Source organism: Sus scrofa, chromosome X, assembly GCF_054392235.1.
Source record: "Sus scrofa isolate SSC_HxYL_T2T_F1_AM1 chromosome X, Sscrofa_HxYL_maternal_Yorkshire_Landrace_v2.0, whole genome shotgun sequence".
NCBI lineage: Eukaryota > Metazoa > Chordata > Mammalia > Artiodactyla > Suidae > Sus > Sus scrofa.
Genome location: NC_139401.1, coordinates 82,636,783 through 82,642,996, shown reverse-complemented (window position 1 = coordinate 82,642,996; position 6,214 = coordinate 82,636,783).

The following is a 6,214-nucleotide window of genomic DNA, read 5'->3' as shown; positions in this document are numbered from 1 at the left end:
CATATTTTCGTGTGCCTGTTGGCTATCTGTATGTCTTCTTTGGATAAATGTCTATTGAGGTTTTCTGCCCATTTCTCAATAGGGTTTTTTGTTTTGTTGCTCTTGAGTTATATGAGCTATTTTTATATTTTGAAGATTAATCCCTTGTCAGTTGCATCATTTGCAACTGTTTTCTCCCATTCCATAGGTTGTCTTTTCTTTTTTTGTATGTGGTTTCCTTTGCAGTGCAAAACTTGTCAGTTTGATTAGGTCTCTTTGGTTTATTTTTGTTTTTATTTCTGTTGCCTTGGGAGACTGACCTAAGAAAATATTTGTAAGGTTGATGTCAGAGAAAGTGTTGCTTATTTTCTCTTCTATCTTTGAGTCTTTAAGCCATTTAGAGTTTATTTTTGCACATGGTGTGAGGGTGTGTTACATTTTCATTGATTTCCATGCAGCTGTCCAGTTTTTCCCAGCATCTCTTACTGAAAAGACTGTCTTTTTCCCATTTTATATTCTCACCACCTTTGTCAAAGATTAATTGACCATAGGTGTCTGGGTTTGTTTCTGGGTTCTCTATTCTGTTCCATTGGTCTGCATGTCTGTTTTGGTACCAGTACTACACTATCCTGATTACTGCAGCTTTGTAATATTGTCTGAAATCTGGGAGAATTATGCCTCCTGCTTTTTTTTGTTTGTTTGTTTGTTTGTTTTTGTTTTCCCAGTGTTGCTTTGGCAACTCTGGGTTTTTATGTTCCATATAAATTTTTGGATTGTTTTAGTTCTGTGAAAAATATCATGGATAATTTGATAGGGATTGCATTGAATCTGTACATTGCTTAGGGTAGTAGGTCCCAATAGTAGTATGGCCATTTTAACAATATTAATTATTATAATCCAGGAGCATGGAATACCTTTCCATTTCTTTGAATACTCTTTAATTTCCATGATTGATGTTTTATAGTTCTCAGTATATAAGTCTTTCACCATCTTGTTCTGGTTTAATCCAGTGTATTCAATTTTTGTGGGGTGTGATTTTAAAAGGTATTTTATTTTTATATTCCTTTTCTAATATTTAATTGTTACCATACAGAAATGTAACTGATAAATGTTAATCTTATATCCTGCTACTTTGCTGAATTTGTTGATAATTTCCAGTAGTTTCTGTGTGGAGTTTTAGGGTTTTTTATATATGGTATCATGTCATCTGCATATAATGTCAATTTTACCTCTTCTCTTCCAGTTTGGATACCAGTTCTGAGGCATGTGTGCATCTCACACCACAGCTCATGGCAATGCCTGATCCTTAACCCCCTGAGCAGGGCCAGGGATTGAACCCACTTCCTCATAGTTACCTGTAGGTTTTCTTACTGCTAAGCCACAACAGGAACACCCAGGAATGTTTTTATTATATATTCAGTTTTATTTATAGTGATCTGTCTATTTGAATGATTATTTCTTTTATTTAGGTTTTTTTTTTGGCTTTATGTTTCTAGAAATTTGTCTATTTTTTTAGGATATCAAATTTGTTGTCATATAATTCTTCACAGTATTCTGTTAGCTTTTTTTTTCTATTTCTCCAGTATCTATTGATATTTCTTCTTTTTCATTTCTTATTTTAATTATTTGGCTTCTCTCATTCTTCCTCACAGTGAGTCTGGCCAGAAGTTTGTCATTTTGTTTTTTTTTTTTTCACCCTTTCAAAGATCCAGGTCTCGGTTCTATTGCTTTTATCTATTGTTTTTTGAATCTCTATTTTATTGATTTCCTCTCTGATTTTAATGATTTCCTTCCTTCTGCTGAGTATAGGTTTTGTTTGTTATTCTTTTTCTAATTCTTTCAGATGGTAGGTTAATTGGTTGATTTGAGATTTTTCTTCTTTTTTGAGGAAGGCCTGCATCACTATGAACTTCTCTCTAAAAAAGTTTTTGTGGCATCCCATAGATTTTGACTGATTGTGTTTTCATTGTCATTTGTCTTCAGGTATGTTTTAATTTCCCTTTTGATTTCCTCATTGACCCATTTTTTCCTTTCAGAAGTATTTTGTTCACTGTCCATGTAGACAGTTTTTTTTTTCTCATTTTCCCTTGTGGTTTATTTCTAGTTTCATTCCATTGAAGTTGGAGAAGATGCTTGAAATAATTTCCATGCTCTTAAATTTGTTGAGGTAACTTTTGTGCCACAGTATGTGGTCAATCCTAGGGAATGTTCTATGTGCAAACGCATACTCTGTATTTTGGGGGTGTAATGATCTGAAAATATCAATTCTAACTTTTCTATTGTGTCACTTAGGATCTCTGTTGCCTTATGGATTCTCTTTCTAGAGGATCTGTCCATAGATGTGAGTCGGGTGCTAAAAATCTACCATTATTGTGTTCACATTGATTTCTCCTTTTATGTCTGTTAGTACTTGTTGTATGTATTTGAGTGTTCCTATATTAGAGGCATATATATATGAGTGTAATATCCTCTCTTTGAATTTATTCTCTTATTATTAAATAGTATCCTTCATTGTCTTCCTTTATGGCATTTGTTTTAAAATCTATCTTGTGTGATTGGAAAATTGCAGCTCCTGCTTTCCTGTCATTTACATTCAAACGAAATATCTTTTTTAATTCCTTCACTTATGATTTATATGTCATTTGCTTTAAGGTGAGTCTCCCTCTCTTTTTTTTTTTTTTTTTTTTTTTTTTTGCTTTTTAGGGCCACACCCATGGCACATGGAGGTTTCCTGGTGAGGCAAGGGATTGAACCCACATCTCATGGATACTAGTTGGGTTTGTTAACCACTGAGCCATGATGGGATCCAGTCTACCACTCCATGTCTTTTGACTTTCAATCCATTGACATTTAAGTTAATTTAAGGTAATTATCAATATTTATGTATTTAATGTTATTTTAAACCATGTTTTCAAGTTGATTTTATATTTTTCCTACGTTCCTTTTTTTTTAAGTTGGATGACTTCCTTTTATTTTATGCTTGTGTCCTCTTCTTTTTTGTTCTTGTGAATGTATTGTTTGGTTTTGATATGTAGTTGCCTTGTTTTCCACATAAGTTAACCCCTTCCCCTATATACTTGTTTTAGCCTGATATTCATATAAGCTCAAATACATTTTTTAAAAAATCCAGATTTTCTTAATTTGGCTCCTCACATTTTATGATTTTGATGTCCTTTTCTACATCGTCATCTTTATCCATTTTTTTGTTTCTTGTGTCTATCGTTACTTTTACAAATAGGTTTGTGCTTTTATTTATTTATTTATTTTTAGATCTGTATACTGGCTTATTTAAGTGATTATGTTCCAGTTATGATTTCCTCAATACTATATCTTATTATTTCTTTCCTATTTAGAGGATACACCTCAGTATTTCTTTTAGAATGTGTTCAGTATTGCTGTATTCTTTTGGTTTTTGTTTCTTAAAGAAAATCATTATTTCTCCTTCTATTTTAAATGGTATCCTTGCTGGGTAGAATAATATAGTCTGAAAACTTTTCCCTTTTAGAACTTTGAATATACCTTGCCATTCTTTTCTGGCCTGTAGTGTTTCTGTAGAGAAATCAGCTAATAGCCTTATGGGGGGTTCCCTTATAATTAACTCTTTTTTTTTCTCTTGCTGCCTTTAGAATCCTCTCCTTAACTTTTGCCATTTTTATTATAATATTTCTTGGTGAGGGTCTGTTTGGGTTCATCTTGTTTGGGGCCCTCCGTGCTTCCTATGTCTTGATATCTTTTTATTTATATTTGGAAACATTTCAGCCCTAATTACTTCAATTATATTTTCAATCCCCTTTTCTTTTTCTTCTCCTTTGGGAATCCCTATTATGTATAGATTGGCCTGCTTTATATTATCACATAGATCTCTTATACTGCTTTCATATTTTTTAATTTGGTTTTCTATCTGTTGTCCTGATTGTGTGATTGCCATGATTCTGTCTTCCAAGTCACTTATTAATTTCTCTGTGTTACTCATTCTTCTCTTCAAAGCCTTTAACTCAACATGAATCTCTGCAAATGAATTTTTCAATTTTTCTTGGATCATCCTTATAATTTCTAATTATTTTCTAAATTAATCTGCATTATTGTCCATATCTGCTCTTAATTCCTTCAATGTTTTCACTATCTCCTTTTTGAACTCAGTTTCTGTTAGACTGTAGAGATTTGTTTCTTTCTTTGCTCCTTCAGGGCAATTGTCCTGTTCTTTTAACTGGGAATGGTTGCTGAAATTATTCATTTTGCTTATAGTTTTCTTTTCTGTGACTTTAGGGAAAACAAATCCTGTAGTCCTGGAGAGCTATTTAAATGTGGGAGCATCCTGGGTAACTTGTGAGGGTTTACTATATTTATTTTATTTTATTTTATTTTTGGCATAAGAGCTGTGGACCACTTTTGGTATGGATGATTGTTGTTTCTTTCCTCAGTGCATGCAGGCTGTTATCCCCTTGATAGGGGTGTGTCCTAATGTATGGCCTGTGCTTCCTTCCAGGAAGATGGAGGCAGTGGGAAGGGCTTGTAGCCAATGCTTGATGGCTGGCCCCTTGATGGTAGCAAGGACCTGTGGGGAGGTGGTATAGGCTTATGCTAATTGCAGGGCCCTGGTAAATGGCAGTGACCTTCAGGGAGTTGTAGGTGGCACCCAGAGACTTTGCCAGTGGAAAGAGCATAGCATGTGTTTTCCCAGTGGAGTGAGGACAACCAGTGGCTTCAATTGCAGTGCCCTCCTCCACAGTGAGCCCTGAGTTGACTGGTGCTACAGGTGGTACCTATTCTTTGACCCCTAATGGTGGCAGGCCAAGACCAAATCTGGAGTCTGAGATGGCTGCAGCAATTTGCCCCTGCCTCCTGTAAACTGCACAGGAGTCTCCCCACTCCCTTAGCCCCTGGTACACAGAGAAAGATATTCCTATGGTGGTCCCACCCCTCTTGATCTCTCCCTCCCCAACAATGGTGTCCTGCTTCTCCTGTGGGCCCAGCCCTCTTCCTGAGTTCCCTCAGCTCTGGCCCTTTATTCCCAAGCCCATGGAACACAATCTCCTAACCCGTGAGGCTGTTTCCACACAATCAACATAGTCCTTTCCCCAGATATGACCTCCAGGGTCTGAGTCTCAGTACCCAATGGTCTTAGGCTGTGGTGTCCATGTGTGGTTGTACTGATGGCCTGTTTGGCTCTTTGCTTTCCCTTCCTCAGTCTGACTGTTGCACTTTTCTTTACTGCTTTGACACTCCCCCTCTCTGCTAGCTGATCTCCCTATCAGTTAGGTCACCACCCATGTTGCTGGTTCCTTTCCTCTTTCACAGCTCCCTCTAAGGAGTCCTGGTCCCATTCTGATTCTTTTTTTTCCTCTTCACTTCCTCTCTGTCTCTTTCATGTCTCTCTCTCTCTTTTCTCCTTTTGTTCTGCCCAGTTACATGGAGGGTTTCTTGCCCTTTTTGGAGTTTTAAAGTCTTCTGCCAGTGTTGAGTAGATGTTCTTTGGCACTTGATCTATATGTAGATGGGTTTTTTTTCAAGTGCTTGTGGGGGAAAAGTGAGCACCACATCTTATTTCTCTGCCATCATGATCCCTCTCCCGCTAAAGGAAATCTGGCATTACCTCAGCCCCTCTCCAAACTAGCACATCTCTTTGGGGCCCTTCCTTGGAACCTGACCTCACACCCCATAAACATCTAAAGTGGCTTTCTTATATCCTATGCTTGTGGAACTAGGGGTAGACCAAACAGATTGAAACTTATTTCTCTTTTCTTAACATAATAAAAATTCAATTTTAAAGTTTATATCTTTAATTATATAACAGGAATCTTATAAAAGACTCCAAATATAGATTTTTTTATAGTGTGATTATCTTGGGCAGCTGCACAGTGTTAGTTGCCACAGACCTCACTCCCTTCTGGAAATAGTTCTACTATATGATTTAAGGAAATATAGATTGTTTTGCAAAGGAAATATAAGAAAGGCAATTTTGGAGCAATTAAACATCTGGCTCTAAAAATTTAGAATTTTAAAATTATGAAGTAACATCATAACTGTTATTTTTAATATAAGAAAGCTTATATTTTTCAATTTTCCTAATATATATTACTATTATTCCTCAAACCAATGCTCATTAATGACACAAATAAACTTGAAGAAAATGAAGAGTTCAATATAAGAAATGAAGAAAAAATAGTTCAATATAAATTGAGAGTACTTTAAAAATATAAAGATTATTTTATTTAAATGTTTGTGTGTATGTTTG